The sequence below is a fragment of the Tiliqua scincoides genome, chromosome 5 (genome assembly GCF_035046505.1).
Source record: "Tiliqua scincoides isolate rTilSci1 chromosome 5, rTilSci1.hap2, whole genome shotgun sequence".
Classification (NCBI taxonomy): domain Eukaryota; kingdom Metazoa; phylum Chordata; class Lepidosauria; order Squamata; family Scincidae; genus Tiliqua; species Tiliqua scincoides.
In genome coordinates this window covers 41296726-41306221 of record NC_089825.1, presented here as the reverse complement: position 1 = coordinate 41306221, position 9496 = coordinate 41296726, and the positions used below count along the sequence as shown (strand labels likewise).

General features: G+C 40.7%; 1 protein-coding gene across 1 annotated transcript in view; it reads left to right on the top strand.

Moving 5' to 3' along the window:
- Positions 1 to 281: 281 nt before the first annotated feature.
- SATB1 (SATB homeobox 1) overlaps positions 282 to 9496 on the top strand; it is a 150214-nt gene continuing 140999 nt past the window's right edge. Inside the window, exon 1 of the mRNA XM_066627516.1 lies at positions 282 to 326. The gene's annotated coding sequence lies outside the window, so the exon portion shown is untranslated. The remainder of the gene's footprint in view (positions 327 to 9496) is intronic.

Genomic DNA, 9496 nt, shown 5'->3' with positions numbered 1-9496 from the left:
CAGCAGCAGGCGGGCACCGCCTTCTCCTCCTCCTCCTCGTCGTCGTCGCCTTCCTGCTCTCCTCTCCTCCGTCGCCGCCTGCCAGGCAGTTCAGGAGTGGGGGGAAGAAGCAGGAGGAGAGAGCGAGAGGGGGAGGGAGGAGGGTGGCTGGCTGGCTGGCTGAGGGTGGGGGGGCTCCCCCTCCACCTCCTCCCCCCTCGCGCTCCTGCCTTTAAACGCCCACTCCTGATGGGTGAAAAGACAACTTGAAGTTCAGTGCAATTAACTTCGCCGGCGCCTGGGAAGCTGAAGGTGTCGCCCAGCCTCGCCTGCCCGCCCTCTCATGAGTGAGTTGCTCTTCGTTCCTTCCAGTGTCTGTGCGCGCGTGTACGTGTGTGTGTGTGCGCCAGTGGCAGGTCGTTCGGGGGACTTCGGAGGGGACCTGGGCGCTGGGCGCAGCGAGGCTGGGCTCCTTTTTCCAACTGGAAGTGAGCGAGCAGCACAAGTCAGGCAGGGATCGCCGCTTTCATTGCCACTTTCCTGCGAGGAAGCCCCATCGACCCTCAGGGGACTTACTTCTGCGTAGACATGCATAGGCTTGTGCTCTTAGGCTGGCTCCACTTTCCTGGGAGTAAGCCCCACTGACTCTAGCGGGACTTACTTCTGAGTAGACACGCAGAGGCTCTTAGGCTGTAACCCTAGCCACACTTTCCTGGGAGTAAGCCCCACTGACTCTAGTGGGACTTACGTCTGAGTAGACAGGCAGAGGCTTGTGCCCTTAGGCAGCAATCGTGGGAGTAAGCTCCACCGATTCGCATGGGACTTACTTCTGAGTAGGCAAGCATAGGTTTGTGCTTTTCGGCTGCAGTCCTAGCCTCCTGGGAGTAAGCCCCACTGAACACTCTGGGACCTGAGCAGACAGGCATAGGCGTGTGCTCTTAGGCTTGCAAGTATGCACCCTTTCTTGGGAGCAAGCCCCACCGACTCTGATGGGACTTCCTTCTGAGTAGGCAGGCATGGGACTGTGCTCTTCGGATGCACTTTCCTGGGAGTAAGCCCCACTGAAGACAGTGGGACTTGCTTCTGAGTAGGCATGCTTGGAACTGTGCTCTCGATCCGCCCGGCTGGACCTGCTTGGCAGTCGCCTGCGCGCGGCAGGCACCTGCTCCTGAGCCCAGAAGTGGCCCGCATTCAGCCAGGGAGGCAGGCGCGTTCCCCGGAAAGTTTGCCGCAACTTCCCACCCGGACGCAGCAGAGCTGCGGGGGGAGAGAAGTTCCCCAAGTTCTGTGGCCTTGGAGGGGAGGAAGAGCGGTGCCCGCTGCAGTCCCCAGCGAGGGCGCCTGGAAAGGGAGGCTTCCCACCCCGCGTGCGTTGCTAGGGGGTGGAGGAAAGCGCTGGGGACGCGGGAGCGGGCGGAAGCCAGGAGGAGGGCAGGCGGGGGCGCGCAGAGGTGGGGGGGGTCCAGTGACCCGTCCCTGACCTCTCCAGAGGCGGCTTCCCACACAGGTGCGCCTCTTGCTCTCCGCGTGAGGTCTCTCCTTTGGCTTTCCCTGGCAGAGTCTCCTGCTTTGAGAACTGGGTGGTCCTCGGCGCGCCATCAGACAGGGAGCCAGCCAAAGAGGAAGCGCGATTTCCTCTCCCTCCGAACCTGCAGCAGCCAAGCTTGGCGCGGGCAGATCTGCTGAGAGGGTCCCACCAGAAGTGGCAGCTGCTGGGTCCAGAGACTTGGGCGCCTTCCTTTTCAGGCCACACCAGACCCTTTGCATGTAGCATCCTGCATTGTCTCCTACCAATCAGGGCTGCCTTGAAAGCTAGAGTTTGATGCCCCCCCCAAGTCCTCATCTTCTCAGTTCTGCCCCTGAAAAACGTTGGCACCCAACTTGTCTCCCATGGGCCAAAGTTTCTCTTTTAGCAGCAGAGAGACCCTTTACCTGTGATCATCAGCCTGATTCTCTCACCTCCCTTTCATTTGTCAGGCCAGTGTCTAGAGTTTCATTCAGGTCAGCTCACATGCCATTCATAACTTCGGAGTAAAGGATTCCAAGGCTCCAGCTTATGATAGGGTAGTAGATCTTTATTCTGCTACATAGGATTTCGAAGGCGCTCTTTATTTCTCCCAAGTATTATTTTGGTCTAGTGCATTCGTATACTTGTCTGCTCCAGTCTGCTGGCAAACATTAACATTCAAGCTTACATTTTTGACAAATGTGCAGACAGGAATAGCATGAATAGACATCTTAAATATTAACAACCTAAGCATCTGTTGTGAAACAAATTTAATATATTTACTCTGTTTTTCTCACATTGTTAAGAAAGGTTACAATATGTGTAAAAATCCAACTTTAGTTGGCAAAAGGAATTGACTGGGTATTTCGCTGTCTCTTGAAGAGTGTATAAAAACCATCACCAGATTTGGGGATCTTAATTTGGGCCATTGTTTTAAATGGGCAAAAAAAATAAAAAACAGTATTCCTACTGGGCAAAGGCATGAATATAGCTTAATAAGCTCAGTTACATTGCTGATTAAAAATATTCCAAAGAATACTTTTCCCTTGGAATAAAAGATATCCCAGTTGGAAAAAAAAAGTAGGAACACATTCACAGTCAATGTGTTTTTTCCTATAACTGCATTTCTCTTTCTCACAAGTTAAAATGTGTAATAAATAGTTCTTCTTATGCAAAATGGGTTTTATTAGCTCCGAAACATGTAACAGCAACGTGTTCTGTTCAAGGGGCCTGAAAGGGAACTTTCCATTTTCATATGCTCTACTAGTATTGATCTTTTAAATTGCATAGTAATTCCTTAGAGGATTCTTCATATGTCTGTGAAGTTTAATAAGAAAAATAAGTTCAGGATGTTATTTACCATTAGGGTAAAATCACCCTATGTTCGGTAAAAGTACATTAATCTCACATAGCAAATGTACCAGTATTCCAACTCTGAATTGAAATATGACACAGAGAAATTGATTTTGGCATGCCAGGTTATGGTGTGTTATAGGCCCATAAGGTCAGCTGACAAACACCTGTTCTGCGGCATTAGAGGAGACAGAGGCTATAGAAATTGTTAAGCAAAATGTACAAAACATAATAGTGAACCTATAATGCAAACTGCCTAAAGACATAAACTCTCAACAAACTTACAATACTAAAATGGCTATCTTTAACATAGCAAAAACCCTATAGCAACCCTATGATACCTATATAAAGATGTATTCAGTTTGTAAATGCTTCAAAGTGCAGCTCTCAGAAAAGAAGCAAATCATATAAACTATTCTGATTTCTTGAAAAGAAATCTTGTCAGAACTAAAAAAAAGACAATAAGATTATTACTATTTTAATGCTCTATGCAAGAAAGAATTTTTACCAGTTTTCTTACATTATTAATATATAGCAAAATATTTTAAACTTACTTGTATTAGAAACTATTACCAAAGGCACATTCCTAATACGACTAGGCTTTGTACAAAATATGCCTGTATGTATCTATGGAACTACTGTGTTCCAGCAAAAGTACCAATATTACAAATACATCTTTGCTCACATGTTAATCACATGTTTGCATTCAATGTAAAGCAAATTTTCTACTTTATGTTGATTGACACAGTGCAAATTTTAGAATCTCCATTAAGATCCTCAGTTTCTCCATCTTTCTATATGTGCATGGAAATTGTATTCAGGTCTGATGAAATATTTCTTGTTTCTAAGTGCCAGACCAAGTGATTAGACACTATCACTACCTTGCAGACAGTTTGAAAAATACAAGTGTTTTTAAGACACCCACATCAGATCTTTAGCAACCTAGGGTAGCCAGGCAGCTGGAAATCCCTTCCCCGCCCCCCAGCCTGGTTACATGTCAAAATATATATTTCTGTTGATGAAACAACTCATTATGCCAGTGATTCTTTATATCACTGAAAGCATCTTTATTGTACAAGGTTATCAAAGTATATATTCAAGAAGAAACTAGGAAGTGATTGAAATTAAAGACTGCCAGAAATAATTAGATGATGACAGAGGATGGTAAAATGAACGTGTTTGATATAAGCTGGATGATTTTCCTGACCTTTTTGATGTATCAACTTTAAGCTTATTAATAGAAATGCTACATATCTTAATGGCGAGGATGTACCTTCCTGTTAACTGTAAATTAACTTTTTATGTAGTGGGCACAGAACTTCAATAATCTATTCCTGTTTTGAAATCAACACTTTTGACTTTAAGTCATCATGCACCTACTCTTTGTTTATGCTGCATTAATCTGACAGCCCAGCAATCAAAGGAAAAATATTGATTTATTTCTCAAAGTGAATATCAGTTTATGCATGTATTTATATCCCTCTCTGCACTAAATAATGGTTCTGATTCCATTTCCATATCTACCTGGCAGTATTACCCATGGCAACTGAGTCTTCCTTGTTAGTATATGAAAAAAGTTTTATCATTTGGACCAGGAGCACCTTAAAGGAAGCTTCCATGCTGCTTTCTGTGGTGTGTTGAAGCTGGTTTTAAAGCATTAGTATCTAATTTTACATTGTACGCTTCACAGGGTAAAATTGTTGTTTCTGAAGAGTTAATATGCCTAGCAAGTTGCACATAGTGTATATCCGAGCTGTCGAAGATAAGGGCAGAAGCATATTATTAATAACTGAAAGCACATATGTGTATGTGAGGAAAAAATGTTCAGCAAATCTGTCACTATGAAGTCTAGTGCATTTTAAACAGCTTCACTTAATGACAAAGTTTCCACAGTTTACAAGAGCTACTTACAGATTTGATTGTTGAAGAAGTTAAAGTGCCTGCTTTAAGTTAAATTTAATTTTGGAACTTTTTGTAAAGTCTGTTCTTCATCCTGCATACTGTCGTTATATATAGATGTAGGCATAAATCATTCTCTTTATTTGCAGTAAATAGGAAGATAATAGTGAACGTAGCAAGCACTGTGAAGGTGGCCAAGGAAGGGGGAGAAAACTAGTGTCTGAGAGCTCTTTAGAGGAACTTCTTATGTTCAAAAGGTATATAACAAAAGTCATTTTCATGTTTCAATAAGTGCAAAGACCTGTTAGCATTAATTTGCTCACACTTTGTGGAATACACAGGAAAATAGTCACTTTTCCAAAGGCTATCCTGCCATGAATGTACAACTGTATCACAATTTCCCTCCTAACTAGGCTACTGCATACCTATAGTAGAGTGTTTACTGATCTCAACATGGTAGCTTTCTAATGTCATTTGCATATGCATTAATATGTGAAACCATTTTAAATTCTATCAAACAATGATGGTAGCCTAGGCATGTGAGTTAAGATTACTGTCCCTTCACGTAATTATGTCAAAACAATATTTTTAGGCTACAATCCCAAACACACTTAGTAGGGCAAAAACTCTATTGAACATAGCAGAATGTACAGTACTTTCAAATAAACATGCTTAGGATTGTGCTGATAGATGGATAGGAAAATTCCACTGACATAAACCGGGATGCGTTCTTGAAAATCTAGTCTGAGACTAGAAGTGATAGAAACATAGAAACGTTGACAATGTCATACATACATCTTACTGTTCCTTTACACATCTTTTGTTTGTATGATTATTCTACCATAAACTAAATAGTTGAATCTATAAGGTCACAGTAATATCTAGAAGTGTTTGTATCACTAAGGTCTACTTCTATCACTTTACTTAAAACCAAAGTTTATCAGGACATTGTGGTTTCATAAAGTCCTACCCGCTTATGCCAATAGTTCAACTGATAAAAGATAGATTATTAAGCATGCATAGATATGTTTCCATCAGAATTGTGTCCATATGGAAAACAGCATACACCCAACAAGATGCTGCCCTAGACTTAAGCTTGTTGGGTTTTATAAATCAATTTATGGCATAACATGATCTTAAGGGCTTTAAATTTGGAGTTGATTTCTTCCCCTAGTATATCAACACTTAGGCCACATAATTCTGATGGATGTTGTATGTGTCTCAGCTATTTTATTTTAAGAACATGCAGGAACTTTTAATATCTCTGTAAACAGATACTGGATCTCAGACCTTTATCAATTTCTAGTGGTTATGTTATGGGACCAGATACTGTGTCTCTTACTCATTGTGGTGATCTTGGGTGCTCATATAAGCAATTTATTTTCGGATGGGCTAAATGCAACTCCTAAAACAGGTTGTGCGTATCCTTGATTGCTTTTTGCTCTGCCTCCCAGGGGGCCAGGAATATTATTGGAGACAACATTTATTACTACTTTGGTTTCACAAGGGTTTTGAGACATAACTACTTGTATACATACTATTTGAAAAATGTTCATAGGTCTCTGGGATGAAAGGCACACTGTGCGTAAGTGCAAAATAGTGTTGCCATAATTATGGAAATAAAACCCAAGGTGTAAAGATTTTCTTTGCAACTGAGAACATTTCTCAATGGTTAGAATATGCAAAGTCTGTTCTTAGTGTAGCTATATAGGAAGAGAATCACTTCTGACAGATCTCAACTCATTAACAGAATGGTTTTTAGTGTTTTAAATGGCAAAATTGCAAATAATAATTAAAAATGCTTATGCTGTATGCTAGTAGAAAAGAATTTGTTTCTATAAGAAAGAATTATTAAAAGAGGAGAGTTCGAAAGCAATTAAAATCCATTTTTTTTCAGCTTTAAATGTTCAGAGTCATTCCTGAGAATACATTGTCCTGCATAATAACCTGAGATTATCAGGCTGCAATTCTATATACACTTACTTGGGAATAAGTTCCACTGAAGTCAGTGGAACTTACTTTTGAGTAGACCTGCCTAGGATTGTGCTGTTAGTGCTATATTCCTGATCCTTTGAGTTCCACTCTGCCATAAATGTATTTTGAATGGTATAGCTTCATTGCATGACCTCTAGCAGATAGAAAGAAACCTTTATTGGCATACAAGCAGTCATATTAAAGAGAGACAGTGAGTTAAAATTATCATTAATAATGCAGACACTGTGACCCTCTAGCATTGCAATCCTATACAGAACACTGAATAAGCGTAGCAGCATGGGACAGCACTAGCACACTAGGGCAATGGGTGGATAGCTTACATATGTGGTGACCCTTCTGAAATCATTTTGATTACAAGGCCGCTACATCCATGTGAACATATGCATCCAATTAGCTACCATTTATAACAGGATTATATAACAGATAGACATCACAGTAAAAGATCTGTTAAACTTAAGCGGAATCTGTGATGAAATTAGTGAAAACTACTAGTCAAGCTGCAGCAGAAGGAGCAACACATTACCACTTTTGAAACTGTGTAGACTGGGTTTTAAAACTGGAATGTTTCTATAGACCAAACATGTACTTTCATTTCTGTTGATTGTTGATGTATCATAACTTTTTTCCTTCCTTTTTAATTGGGTCTTAATAGCTATCTAACTGATAGTTACGGTCTTCATAAGAATTACTATTGCAGCTATATATACGCAGAGCATGTGAGCAGAGGAGACATTTTTAGACTGAGATTCTAAGCATCCTCATTTGTAACTTGGTTAGAATGGGAGTGTTTGTTACAAAGTTTGTGAGATATGCTATCTCATAAAAATAATGACTTGTATAACCTTACAATCCCTTGCATTTTTATTTTTTTTAAGATTCAAAAAATCTTATGCTACTTTTCTGAAGTGCTTGTCTTTGTTCAAAACAATTCAAAACCATATACTTTTCAGCAGGAATTTGTCATTTCCAAGAAGGCTCTTTTTATGCGTTGCAGTCCTTTCCACACTTACCTAGGAGTAAACCCATTGAATGCAGTGGTTCCTACTTCCAGATAGACATATATGGGATTGTACTGTTAATGATCTTCCATATGATACTAATACTCTGCACAAGTGACATACTTGTGAGTAGTCTAGTGTTCACTTTGAAACCTATAAAATAATTATTTGGAAAAACCAGTTAATTGCATGTCTTGTAGATGTATTTCCAAAGCTTAAAACCTCCATTATGTGATATTCCATAAATTTAGGAGACCATATCGTACTAGAGTTTGTCATTCCCCAGTTAATATGATATTTGTAATTTCCAAACCAAGTATAGTGCTAGAAGAATAATCTTGTAATCTAGGCTGTGCTGAGGGGTGGTAGGGAAAGAAGGAATAAGTCTTTACCTTACCCACAGTATCTAAAATTTGGTGACTGAGGGCCCAATCCTATCCATTTTGCCAGTGCTGGTGCAGTTGTGCCAGAGGGGTGTGTTGGAGGGATAGTCACCAGTGCCTTCTCAAGCTATGGGGACATGTGATCCCTTGCCAAGGGGCAGCATTGTGGCTACACTGGAGCTGGAAAGTTGAATAGGATTGGGCCCTGAATGTGGTCATAATAAGAAATATACTTGGAGCTGAATCTTTAAACCCATAAATACGAACAGCTTTCCATAAGTACATTGTATTTTAATGGAGATGCATCTCACTAAGATCCTATACAGTAAAAGGGAACATTCTATCTTAGGGCAATATTTGGTGCATGCTTTGAAAAAAATAGTGAAGAAATAGTCCTAGGTGTTGTCTGTTCAGCAAAATATTCCTTCCACTAACTTTAATTCTAGGGTTGTTTATTTTCTTTGCTTAACTGCTTGAACATTTTTGAAGATGAAATATTTATATGTGTGTGTGTGTGTGCTGATTTGGTTCAATAAACTAAAACCTTTTAGATCAGCTACAACTGTAGAAAAACAGTTACCAGGTGTTTTTTTTTTTTTTAAATTAAGAACAGCTTAAGCTTGTCAGTCTTCAAGCTACTTTGTTTCAACAGCTAGTGGCATCAAAGCAGCCACATTAGGCTTCTGTAATTCATTGGCTTGCCCTTGTAGGTTGCTTACCCTTTGGAGTGTCCTCTTCAAATATTTGAAGAAATGTTTTCATTATCCATCTTCCCCTCATGTTTAGGGTTACCAGAATCAAAGGAAGACAAAGTGCCTATACCTTTAACCATTGTATAGAACAGGGAATTTTGACAGGTGCAGCTTTTTAAACCTTCCATGTTTGGCACCTGCCAAAATTCTCACTTCTATACAATGGTTAAAGGTATAGGCACTCTGTCCCCCTTTGTATCTAGTAACCCTACCTAGTCATCAGCCAGTCAAGACAGAGGTTATGATAGCTTGTGTTCTTAACTGGAGACTGTGGGTACAAAATAGATTCTGGGTTCTTTTGGTATCCCTGATTTGTAGATTTGACATTGTTCTTGGCCCCACATTACAGTGTTTTTCTACCCATTCAACCTTATGAGAAAGTTGTGACCTGTTCTTTGAGTGCAGGCTGAGCAACTCTGCTTTCTACTTTCATAAACTCAAAGGGTGGTGATTTTAATGCATTCTGTGTATAATTATGTATGGCTCTTTTGAGGCTGAAACTTGGCTTAGCTGCTGACAGGGTGAGCGTAGGACGTCTGTGCTCCAAGGTTGCACTGGCTTTCTAAAACTCTTGAGGCACAGTTTAAGGAGTAACCAAATGATTTCTGTTGACACTGTAATCTTATAACC